The sequence below is a fragment of the Anas acuta genome, chromosome 4 (assembly GCF_963932015.1).
Source record: "Anas acuta chromosome 4, bAnaAcu1.1, whole genome shotgun sequence".
NCBI classification, from domain to species: Eukaryota; Metazoa; Chordata; class Aves; order Anseriformes; family Anatidae; genus Anas; species Anas acuta.
Window position 1 is genome coordinate 12034861 of NC_088982.1, and position 13545 is coordinate 12048405.

At 38.3% G+C, this 13545-nt stretch overlaps 1 long non-coding RNA gene across 1 annotated transcript; it reads right to left on the bottom strand.

Moving 5' to 3' along the window:
- Positions 1-1095: 1095 nt before the first annotated feature.
- On the bottom strand, positions 1096-13291 carry LOC137855574 (uncharacterized). The gene is made up of 3 exons (XR_011095804.1): positions 12755-13291; positions 11169-11262; positions 1096-8732 (listed from the first exon to the last, which is right to left on the bottom strand). It is a non-coding gene; the product is annotated as an uncharacterized lncRNA (long non-coding RNA).
- Between the last annotated feature and the right edge of the window lie 254 nt (positions 13292-13545).

The following is a 13545-nucleotide window of genomic DNA, read 5'->3' on the forward strand; positions in this document are numbered from 1 at the left end:
CTGCCCGTAGGAAACTGCCTCAGGAATTGCAGGGTAGGCAAGTAGGTTGGGTTCTGTAATGAAAAAGAAAGTCTGGGTTTGGTGTTGGTATTTCTCTTTCTTTTTTTTTTTTTTTTTAAACATCCTGCTTTGGTGTACTCTTGCCATTTTTCATCCTGCAGCACTAGCAGGTGGGAAACCCTAATAATACCTTGAGAAGCCTTTGGGAAGTCCAAAATAATACATGCACAGGCCTCTGTCACAACATGCTGCTTTGTGTCTAAAACAGACCACCTGAAGTCTACCATAAGAACAGATGTGAAAGCACTGTGATAATCGCCTACTCTTTGGACAAACAGCCAAGCAGTACAAAAGATAAAGAAAATGAAACCTTTATACCACATAATGAGTGTAAAAGTCCAAGGGCCTAGGTATAAGTATTTGAAACAATTAAAGCAAGGATCAGCTTTTGCTAGTGAGGTAATGAACATGGTACAGAAAGTACAGTGTTATAAAAGTGAAACAATTTCCACGAGTGGTGAAATACAAAGCAAGTATTACATGTGATTGCAATTCAAGGACATTCACTATAAAATAAACCAATGTCTCAAAATCTGATCTTTTTTCTGTAATGCATATGTAGAAAAACTTGAAGTCGTAATGAGGTACTAATTCAAATGCATTATATTTGTTGCTACATCAGCTATTGTCAAGCCATTAAGTTAATTACATGTTAAGTTTTAAACTAGATGAAACACATTATGACATCTGTTTTTTCCTATTTACTACAGCATTCCAGAATTACCATGTTGGAAATGTCTGAGGTTTTGGCAGCTTGCTGTCTTACAAATAGTTCATGAATACAATTAACCATCCTTGAGTAGCCTGCAGCATCAGCATCCAATCCTTGCTTTACTCGTCAGAAATATAATTATTGTTCCACAGTAATTCCACCGAGCATTTTTTTTCAGATATTGGCCATATTTTCAGCCAGAGAAAATGCTGAGAACAGAGTTGGTTGCATGATACTAGTTGCCAATCTGGCCATACATTTTCGAACGAAGACTTTAAAAAGAAGACTATACTAAGAGAGTTATTCAGTCTTTATTAATGATTTACATAAAATGAAAAGTGAAATAAACACATGAAAATATATCAAGTTCTTAAAGCACTGAAGATATTATTTTTATCCAAAACACTGGTGTTTTCTTAACATGGTATTCTGTCACATACCCTGGTAAAAGCAAAGATCCTTTGTCTGTTAAAGGCTTATTCTTGTGGTACTTTGACATTATGTTTCAGCTGATCAAAAAAAGCTTTCTTATTCTATGGTAAAAAACTGCAAAACAAAAATACTGCTTGTTTTCAGATACTTGTAAAAATGAAATCCATATTTTGAAATCTGTGGCAGGTAAGTGAATCTGTATGCATGATTTATAGGCTGTAATAAACTTACTCTTATTCTGTGTATTTCTTTGTTTGAGCTAACTGTTTTATCGGTGCAGAAGCAGGAGGGAGAATGGTCATAGATTTGACTGATAATCTGAAAAGTGCTGCCATTAAAATAACTAATTTCACATATGTTGGAGAAGCATTAAGAGTGGCTGATCGATGCCAGCAACCATTACAAAGATTTTGTATAGAATAGGGAAAAAAAAGTCAACTTTGACAAAAGCAGTGTTTTAAAAAGGGGTAGTGAATCCCAACCAAAAATCATTTACTATTTTAATCTTGGAAAAAAACATTTCAAAATACATGCTGAGATGTAATACCTGAATTTCCAATACTGTAACTACACCAAGGGGAGTTTTCTAGCTCATGTGATTGACTGCAGGGCTGTCAGGCTGAAACAGAAAGAACTGAGCAGCAGGAGAGAAGGAAAGGATGTTTTTCTGTCAAGAAGTAACATGTTTTGATACTTTTCAACTCTATTGATACCCCTTTAAAAATTCTTTTGTGATAATTTACTTTGTAATTCTAACTGAATTATATTTAGAGGCTCATTTGAAGGTTTAGTTGATGGCACTTGTTAAAAGGAGCAAAACTATCTGACTTTCCAAGGCTATTTTGGATTTGGTATTTACATTATAAAAGTGTTTTCTCCCAAGAAAGCTCTCTCTGTTGAGACGAAAACTGCTGTTTTCTGGATTTGATGTTGAAATTGGTGTGTCTTTTGAGTTTGATACTATTTTAATATCCACTCTCGAGGGAGAAAAAACAGGCATAGCTTTAACTGGCTGATTGAAAATTCTGTCTTGACGTGAAAAAAAACAACAACACACATTTTGGCAGTTGAAGAGGTTGTGAAATAAAGGAATGGTTAAATGTCTAGACCCAGCCAGCCTCCCCAGGCATAGGGAAGATGGCAGTCTTTTCACCTAACATAGGAACATTTTATTTTTAATTTTTCCTTTGAGGCTGACTGATCAGGTAGCACAAGGAGGAGTCACTGTAGTCTAAGCTAACACAGTGGAGGTATACCAGAGGAGAATATTAGATGCCTGATTTGGGCCAGAACTACAAATCACAGATAGGAATATACTCCTACAAGAGGGATTGCTTAGATTTTATTTATCAAAGAGGTATAATGAACACAGTATCATTAAGTAAGAGAACGGCTTCTTTCTTACAACAAGTATTTTCTCCCTGAATGTCAGTGTCAATATTCAGAGGGGTGAATATGAATTGTCAGTCAAGAGTATTGTTTGGCTTGTTGCAATACTTTGATTTTTGAGATTTTTCTTCCTGGGAGCATACTTTCACAGAGGCATGTACTTCTGCACAGTGAATGGCATTTCACCGCAATGTTTTTTTCAGGGAGGAAATGAAATCCTTCCTTAAGAAACAAGCTGAAAAGCCCATGCATCACTGTTGTGCATAAAAGTTATTTCTGTATCTGGTCATGAAATACCGCAGTGCCAAAAATACTATGAAAAGATTTCTTTCACACTCAATGAAAAACTGTAAGCCCTTGTAAAAAGGAATTCAGTGCACCTGTATGAGGCACTGGCATCTCTGCCCCAAGTGCATTGGACCACCAGCTGATTCAGGAGTCTCCTATACTAAAGTGAAGATCAACTTGGAGCTCATCAGTGGAAAATGGCACTGAAATCATCTGAAGAGTCAGCAGATTTGGCCTTGCCAGAAGTGTCTTTGGCCACTAAGAAGTTTTTAGGAGTAAGTAGAATGTCAAAGAATATCAAAACAGACTCAAACTCCCTATCTCATGCTGCTGAAAATACTCCTTTGAAATGAGGCATTTTGGAAAGCAAACCCTATTGCCAGTTATATATGTGCAGTTTATTCAACTCCATAATGGAAAATGTAAATATTATCCCTACCTCAGAAGTTACTGGGAGTTACCAGGAGGGCAGATGTGGACTTCATCCTAAGCTGTTCTCGCAGCTGCTGGTTAGAGCAGTCTTCTGGAAGAGCTCTCTCCACAGGCAGGATAAGACTACTAATGTCAAGTGGGAGCACTAAATGGATTTTGAGCTAAATTCAGTGCTATTCATGGGAATGGGCTCTCCGGGGATGAGTTTAGACACTTCTTTCCCAATTACAACTTTAAGAGTTCATTTTGGGATACATGTAAGTATCTAAGTGTGAGAGTCGCTGTAGATTTTCTAGTCCAATGTGGAAATTCTAGTAAGTTTCAAGCTCTTCCTTGGGTAATAGGTGACCTGACTAGCTCTCTTGGATTTAGGCACCATGCAGACCAGAGCTAGTAGGAAAGAGCTATTAGGAAGACCACTGAGCAGAGATAGGATTTTATAACTGAAACATGTTATTTGCCCTCTCTTTTTAAAGACGTGCACATTTGGAAAAGTGTGGAAGGCGACACCGTTACTCAACTGTTTGAGTAAGGGGGTAAATTCCTATAGTTCGGATTCACATCTTTTAAGATATTTGATAGATTTGCTGTGCCTACATGCACTATTTCTTCTGTGAATGAGGTTAACTGTATATAGTATAGTAGGCTTCATGTTCCTTGTTTCTTAGATTTAGCACGAATAATGTCCTGTGCAGTGAAAATAAGACATTCAGCTCTGATTTCTTTTCAGCATACTCATTAACTGACTTTTCTGGACAGTCACTGCTTGTCATTACTTGTGACAAGGGGGTTTTGAAAACTTATATGAGCTAGTGACAGAAAGAACTGTCCCATTTGTTTTACAAAGAAAACCTAATATATATAGCTAATTAAATTAGCAATAGCTAAGCTGAAATGTAACAACTACCCGATTTCACTGGTGTTAGCAGTCTCATCCAAAGTCAAGATCAGTGCTTAGATTGTTCTCAAATTTTGAGTGCATGATTTTTTGTCAACTGTTCTGCTTGCTCTTGTTACATGAGATGATAACAAACCTCCATGATTTGTTACATTTATTTTATTTATTTATATTTTTACCCATAGATGCAGAGAACATTTTATCTGCACACTTTTTTCTGGCTCACCATCCCATTTCAGGTGTTCACTTGACACACGTCTCATAGAGGGTAGCCAGGTTTTCAGTTCATGCAGTGGCAGGTTAAATCAGTGTACTTCTTTGCTTGTCATTTTGATTTTGGAGGAATTTCTTTTTAATTCTGTAATGATTATGTTCTCCAATGCACTTCTCTTATTTTCTGTGGTGGTAGGTTTTGTAATGTCAGCTGATATTATATTCCTTTGGCACACCTATCATTTGCATGCACATAAGGCACTGAAGGTGCTCATTATTTTCAGCTAACAAGTAATCTTGTTCCCACTTAATTTGAAATACATTGTTCTCTGTATCCTAATTTTGGCTTTTACAGTTACTTGCCTCATTGCATTTGGATTACACGGCACTGTGTTTTAATACATCATATTTAAAATCTGCAAGATAAAACATCACAATAAATAGAGATGTAGATACAACTGCAATGGAAACATTACGGCAGCTAGGGAGGTTACCGTGATTCATCACCTGCCAAGTGTGCTTCATCATAGGCACAGTGGGCAGTATGGGACTGCTCCACTAAGTAGAGGCTCTGTGTCTCCGACGGTCTCACCAGGCTCTCAGTTCCTCAGGGCTGCATAGAGAGGGCTGTACCAACATGTTTCTGCACTCACGACAGCAGCAGAGCTCTCTACAGACAAGCTCTTGTGCTAATACTATTGCAGCAGCAACCTGTCCTCAGAAGGAGCTGGGAGGGTTCATCGGAGGTTCATGCACCTGCATTCTCCGCTTTTTTAATGCTGGAGGACAAATACATACACCAGTCTCTGCTTGCCAAGTGATGGCAAACCACTCCTTCATGTGGAAGCAGCAACTTCTGCTAAGATTCATGCACCTTCTGAATTAGTCATTTCCTTTCATCTCCACTCCAAGCTTGTACAAGATGGTAATGATGGTACGAGAGGAATTGTCCTGTGGGCTGTATTTGGCTTGCACAACACCCACGGTAGTGTATCATATTTGCAGACAGTATCAGTTACTGTTTGCAGTGGCTAAATGTCTCAGGAAGAGATGAACATAATGCCAACAAAAGAAGTAAGCTTCATAATTTAAGTTATCTCGTTGGGAAAGTTTTACCACATACTGCTATAAATGCTGTTTTCTTCCTGCCTAAGGGTTGTTTTGCTTTCAGTCCTTTTCTCCAACATATAATGAAAAAAACAATGTGTATGCTACAATGTGAGGGAGTCCACAAGAAATCATAACAGAATGCTTATATTGTGTTGAAAAACTTGCACTGAAAAACCTGCTCTGAAGATAAGTGAAAAATATGGTCTACATTTAGTTTTGCAGAAGAGAACATACACTGTAAGTCTCAATGCCTGGAAGGGCTCTGAGGGAAGGACCATACAAGCTCTTTCTGAGCCTATAGCATATATATGTTTCCCACCTCCACAATTCTGCCATTTAGGTTGTGGGCTTCTAGAAAGCACAGAAAAACAGTGATACAGCCACATTTTCAATGCAGCAATATGTTAGAGATGAAATTATGCTGAGGTGAATCTATGGTTAATATAAAAAAAAATCTCTTACTCCCCTGGGGAGAAGAAAATACTGGTTGTAAAGTTTGTTGCAAAGTCCATAAAAATAAAAGCATATATACATAAATGTACATTAATATGTTAGTATACATACATGTCTAGAAATTATGCTGGTATTTCAGATAGTAGTGTTGAATGGTATGTCTGGGCATTTCTCAGTATACACGAACATCATTTCCATGCGTGTTTCAAGAGATTGACTGAATTCTTGAAGGTGAATGATAAGGGAGTGCGGGTTGTGGAGCACTAAGATAATGCAGAGAGTCACCTGCAGGGTATGAAAAGGGTGGAGCTACTAAATTTAATATGTCAGACCTCACAGCAGTTGAATATTTAAGTTGTCTCTGTGTCATTTAATACATTTTTCAGCATCTCATGATCTCTTAGATCTCCTTTGGTGGATTGTCTGAAGACTGTGCCCCGGTCATAGTGAAATACCGGTTTACGATGTCTGAAGACTGTGCCCCAGTCATAGTGAAATGCTGGTTTACAATGATAAATACTCCTTCAGGAGTACATGTTGTTAAGCTGCTCTTTTGAAAACTGAAGTGTATACTGAGACTTAAATATGTGCTGAGGTGTCCTTGATTTCTCTGGGACTTAATCACAGGTTAAAGCAGTTTCTTGAATACGGGCTGGAAAAAATAAACAATTTATAACTAATTGAGAAGGAGGAACACAGACAGTTAAAGTCTTAGGCTGCTCTTGTCATCCATATATACATGTTGAAAATATAGTTTTAATGTAAATCTGGGCAAAATTAGAGCTGTTTAAAAGGAGTTCATAATTTGCATAGCGTTTTCAGATAATAGCACAGGACATGATTAAGGGATACAGGCAAGAAATCTGTAAAAGAGAGAAAGGAGTACATCAGAGCCTGCATCTGAACTTATAAGTCATTGAATTTGGAGAATTAATTCAAACCTATCTCTACAGCAAACATGATTTGGAATGGCCAGAAGACGCTGGGATGATATCCAAAAGCCAATTAATGAAACAAAAGCTATTCATGTATTTAATGACATGCATCCTGGCAAACAGCTTAGTAGAATTGATACCAATAAAGCCAACGGAGCATGGTTATCAGTATTCAAGACTATACCTTAAATATTGGAAGGATTTACCTGGACTTGCAGAATGAACATTTTCCATACCTAAGTGGATTTCTATTTTATAGAAAATAATGTGTTATTTCAATTCAAAGATTCGGTGCTATTTAAGAGAATTTCTTACATATACCAAGAGTATGGGAAATACAAACAGGGAAAGGAGCAGTCCATTATGAAACACTTTAAAACTTGAAAACAAAAACAAAAACACATGCATCCTTTAGATTCTTTTCTGTGCTATTCCAATAAAAATAGAATATAAACATTTCAAATATTTGAAAAGTATTACTAATATGTGCAACTTTAGCCAGTATATATAAAACAGAGGCAATTGTAAAAGAGAAATAGAGGCAATTTGAAGTAAGCAAGTGTAGCTAGTTGCCCACAAATACCATGCAAAAATCCAGGACTAGCTTTCGTTTCCTTTATTCTACTTTAGCGCTGCTTACATTTGATCCCTTACAGAACAACAGCAGTACAACTGAGGCAAAATGTGACCTTGCAGTGGCACAACAGGCTGCCTGGAACTTACATATGGGAACACTTGACAATTCCAATCCTGAAAATATTTTCCCATATGATTTTTTTTTTCTGTATTTGAGAATTTACATAAAAGATGTGCCACATGCCAGATAATTATCCAAATAAAAACTTTTTTTTTTTTTTTTTTTTTTTTTTTTTTCCCAGTTTAATTGTATTAAAATTATTATTACAGGACAGCAAGGAACAATGGGCTCCAAATCCTGGCTCAGTTTGTTAGATCCCACATGTGTGTACTGTTTTCTCATTTCCAACTGTGCTGTATGTCCATCCCAGCTGCCAGTCAGTGCGTGATGCATTCAGTTCACTGCTTCACAGGACACACCTGGTTACAGTGTCAGAAACAAGGTTACTCGGTGATTCAGCCTAATAGAATTACTGGTCGCAACTGGTAATGGAGTTACTCGCAGCCATCTCTCTATAAATATATAATGAGGGGAAACTTCAAAAAGAGGTAATTCTGCCAAGCAGATCAGTTGTGTCCATTTGGGTATCTGAGAGAGTAAAAAAAAAAAAGAAAAGAAAAAAAAAAGTTGTTTTATTGAGGTAATCTGTATGAAAATTTGTGTTTTCTTTAATAGGGACTTTTTACAGAAATTAATACCTCAAACTGAAAAATTGCATTCAAGAATTTGGAGCTTTGAACTTCATCAGAATTCTGGATTCTGATTTGGAGCCAAAATTAGGAAATTACCTAACAGAGCTGCAACTTCTTCCTTTAATGGTGGCTATTGCACAAGCAAAGAAAAAAGTATTGGAGCTAATAGCAATTCCCCAGCTAATATGTAACACTTGTTTGTCATGTTACTCCCTGGAGTGCTCTACAAATTGGCCTTCTCTCGTTTTATGGAGGAAGAAAGAGGCGCAGAGAGATAAGGTGGTTTCCTGGAGGCCTCGGAGCAGGCTGGAGGCAGCGCCCGTGCTTTCTTGGCCTAGTCCTGCGGCCTTGTCTGCTGGCACCCTGGTGCTCGCTGGTCACCATAAGCAGACAAAATCCTTCTCTAGACAGTGTGCATCACCTTCCGCTGTCACGCAGTGTGTTTCTCCTTCTTAGACGTGTATTCCCTTGCTTTCTCAGACTGGAAGAACAAGGAAAAAAAAATCCCTTCAATTTTCAAGATGAGAAACTGGAGCATTGTAGTAAAATTAGTGCTGGCAGGAATGTTTATCCCTCTGTGACCTTTCCCTGTTTTCTTTAAATGAGCAGCTTCTCTCCCTGCAGTCTTTGTGATTCCCTCTTTGTGCCTGTTCAAAGAATCAGTTGAGACTGATTCAAGCACTTTCACAGGCAGCAGCCAGACGAATACATTGCATTTCACTGAGCTGCAAATGCTGGTTAAGTCACAAGATGCTCAGACATGAAAAGCTCTATCTTAAACAAGGGACATGTTCGCTTCTCTTTTCTCCTCCTCCTTCCTGTGTGTGAGGGGTAAGATTCACTTATTATCATTTATTTGTGGAACAGGGAATCTGATCTCTTCATAAGTCATGCAGCAATTTAACTATCTGAGCTGAGTAAGCTTTTACAACACATTTAATTGTACTGTTTAAATTGATGTGTGGTTATACTGGTATGAAGGTGTTTTACACTGTCACTGTTTTTTCTTCTGCTAAGAAAAATATGAGCTGCAGTCATGGAATCATAGAACCATAGAACAGCTCGGGTTGGAAAGGACATTAAAGACCACCCAGCTCCAACCCCCTGCCATGAGCAAGGATACCTCCCAACTGACCAGGTTGCCCAGGACCCCATCCAGCCTGGCCTTGAATACCTCCAGGGACAGGGCATCCGCAGCTTCTCTGGGCAACATGTTACAGTGCATCACCACCCTCTGAGTGAAAAATTTCCTCCTAAATTCTAATCTAAATCACCCCCCTTAATTTAAAACCATTCCCCCTTGTCCTGTCACTGTCTGTCTGAGCAAAAAGTTGCTCAGTTGCTCTCTGTCTTTTTTATAAGCCCTCTTTAAGTACTGAAAAGCTGCAATAAGGTCACCCCAGAGCCTTCTCTTCCTCAGGGTGAACAGCCCCAGCTCTCTCAACCTTTTTTCATAGGAGAATACGTAATGACACAGTGCCACCTAAACTGGAGAAGTACAGCTTTAGCTGTAGAAATATAGTCAGGTCAGCACAACTTTCTATCGTAAACAAGGCCTATATTGCACAGCCACGGCTAGATTGCTCACTTTTTCAAAAGGTCTGCCTACAGAATATGCACAACCAGTGTAACTAGTTGTGTTTTAATAAATAATAATGATATGTGTCTAATTACAACAGCCCATCTAGGCATTTCCTGTAGGCCTCTCGCAGGGTGACGAGGCGCTCCTCACCTCACCACACAGCCACAATTACAATATACGTAATTTCAGAGCTATGGGCTGCTGGCAAGTAAGCACTGTCCATCTAGAAGAAAAGTATTGTCTGCAATTGCTTTCAAGGGCTCAACCAGGCAAATGTTTACTCACAGGCACAGCTTTTATGACCATGAATAGTCCCCCTGATTTCAAAGGGATTATGCCTGGTAGTAAGTATTTGCAGAATCAATGCCTTAATCAGCATGCTTAAATGTTTAATTTTGTCCTCTCCAAACATGTTTGCAGGATGCTAAGCTAGTCTCATGATTCTCCACATGCAGGTTAGCTCCTCTTTTGGAAGTGCATTGCATTTCAATCTTTAAAAAGCTCAGGCAAGCAAAACCCACTGTTGCACTTACTCCAAGGTGTATCACAGTGTTTTGTGATGGATATAGTAGTCAGTATATCGCACAGGCAAATGCGTCAATAGGAATGTGCAAATAATCAGATATAAAAGTGCAAATAATAAATGACATTGTTCCAAAATCTTGTTGAATAGTGGGATCTGGAAACTGGAGGTTGGATTGATTGCTAGAATGAACAGATACCATTCACTGACGTCAAATGCTAAGGTAAAATGGAAAAAAAAAATAAGTAGAAAATAAGGGTTTTATGGAAAGAAAATTGACACAAATATTTTTTTGACTGTTTTACTCCTCTCCTCTTAACATGTGGCCTGTTCCTACTCTGTTTTTTCCCTGTTGTCTTGCTGTCATTTTTTCCTGTTGCTATACCCTTTTAACACATCTGTACAGTGCTAAATCTGAAGATTCAGTTTTGCCTGTTACTACAAAATCTGTGTGGTTTGTTGAGTGCTCCCCTCTGCCAAAAATCAATGTCAGGACTTTGGCTCTTGATGTTTCCCCCTAATGCTTAAACTGTAATAGATCACCACAAAATTTAGCCACAAAGGTGCTCAGCTTCCTCCTTGTAAGAGGGAGTGCCCTTGAAGGTATCTCAAACCCTTTCCAAGGAGCTCCAGGAAGACAAGTGGTATGTCTGTGCTGTCCAAATTGATCTGCTGCAAATCTTGCATCTCCTTCTTACCTTCTGTCATCCACTAAGCCTGTCTCTCAGTGTGCACCTGTAAATTCAGTCAGGCACCTGATGGCTGGCTGTGTAGGTGAGAAATTCAGACACACGTGATAGCTGGGCCCATACCTGAGCTCCACCTCTCCGTAAGCATGGGTGATGCCCATGCACTCCAAAAACATGGTGAGACCTCCACGCTGAAGATGTACTTGGTGTACAGCACCTGGGTTATGAACACAATTTTACATTTTGGCAGTGTGATTAAAAACAGTCACAGCTTTCTAGAAATTTTCTAGAAAATATTGTGAAGAAGGTAGAGTTATCCTACAGCAGCTGTAAATTACATGAACCTAATTATGTCTTTATTTACAAACTGTAATAATGAAAATCTAAATCCACACTACAATCAATACATGTTGCCATTGCTCTCACTAATGTATGCACATAAATAAGAGTACAGGGAGAAACTGTATGTATATATGATGAGGTTAGTACTTGGTGTTTTCACTGCTGAGATATACTACCAATAAACATCATTTAATGTTAATAAAGTAACATTAATAATTTAAAAATGGGAACTGCTTACTAGCAGCACTTCAGTAAAAAAGTATTTGAAGATTATAGAAGAAAAAAGGCACAGATGAGTCAACAACATATTGTTGCATTAAAGCAAATATCCTATGAGGTGGTATTTAGATGAGTGTTTCATTTAAGTAAAACCAAACAATCCTTCCACACTACTCACCATGTTAAATGACTAAACTTAAAAATTAATTGTGTCTGGTTTTGTAGTTCAAGAGACCAAGAATCCAAGGAAGAGCAACAGGACTCATTGCCTTCCCTGGTTCTTCAGGACCAGAACCACTAACTGAGATGTTGCAGAGAAATTTACTGCATGCATTTTTGGATCTAGGTGATCTGTGGAAGTGTTGGATGTTCATAAAGTAAGCAGCGAGTGAGATATTATTGACCTACATGCCAAAGCATTTACACTTGGTGAAAAATACAATGACTGCCCTGTTCACAAAGCAGCACAGACCTTGCATAAACTGGGGCTGAAAATTTAAGGGTCTCCATAGCAAGAACAATTTAGAAAGAGATTATATTGGGGCAATGCTGAAGTAACAAGGCATCTCTCTCCTGGCCAAGATTGTCAGAGGCAGCAGCGTACAATAGGAGATTAGACGAGGAGCCAACAGACTGAATGCAAATCCTTCTGTTATTGACCCACTCAGCAGTTGTGTTAAGGTCAGTGTTTCTCTCTCTTTCCCTTCCCACTGTACTTCTTGTTTTCTCCTTTATGTATTTTGACCTTTTTGCCACCTTTGACTTTTATCTCTTTGGAGCCTGCCGATCTTTCCCTGTGTTTCCCCAGTGTTTAGCACAATGCGTCTCTGGATCCTTGTACGACACCATAGAAGCTACTGCAGTAGTAATCTAGCAGGGACGAAATGAATTTCTTTCACAGGCAGAGAAATTATCCCAAATATATATTAACATCTGAGACTTGAATTTTAACAAATGTCTCTCTGCTTCTGCGGCATCCACTTCAGCATGCCATTGACTTCACAGTAAGTATGCTGCAGACTGAAGCTATACATATGCTGCAGACAGCTTTCCTTTGGCTGCATACTGCAGGAGTTAGACTGGCATTAACAGCTGCCTGCAGCACAGGTTACAGTAAAGCGTATCGTGTTCACATCATCATTACATACCTTGGATTCCTCTGTAAGCCTCAAGTCTGGGGGTGAGGAGAGCCCTTTGGACCATAAATATATTAGCTTGCCACAGTGACCTATGTAGCTCTGTCTTTCAGTAAGAGAAAAAAAAACTTTTATTCCACAGACATATTATTGAGACTGCTGAAAAGCAAATCAAGACATGATTGTCTCTGTTGTTACAGAAACTTGGAGACATTTCTGTCTGCCACAGATATTACAAATATTCTTAATGCCCCTACATTTCTGGAGCAAGGTTAAGTGTAAATCTTCATTCACAATGCAACTTGGATAATTAACAAGTGTGCTTACAGCTAAGTGTGCAATAAAATAATTCATTATTATTCATTATGTAGTTTGTAGGGGGCTGGCAATTTTCTTAAAGGGAATAGCAACAAGGCTGTAGAAACAAGAGGTAATTATTAGAAACCTATGGAAAAGAGAGCTTGGATTTTATGATGCATGAAGACTATGGAGAAGAAGTGGACTGAAGGGACAGAGAATCAAAGATGATTAGGAAAAGAAGCATGCTGCTTTTACATGGGAAAGCATTTGCAGAAAAAAAAAAAAAAAAGTTTCACTTTCCTTGGGACAGTATCCTTAAAAAGGCTCCAACAAACATTAGGGGAGAAAAAAAATAAGTGTGAATGAACATAGAGGAATATCTAACTGAGCATGGACCCAGAGAATCTTTTTTTATTTTTTTTTTTTCATCACAGTTCAGTATGAAGTTAGGAGGTAAAGATTTTTAAAGATAATGCATATTTGAAACTAATTATGTCCACAGC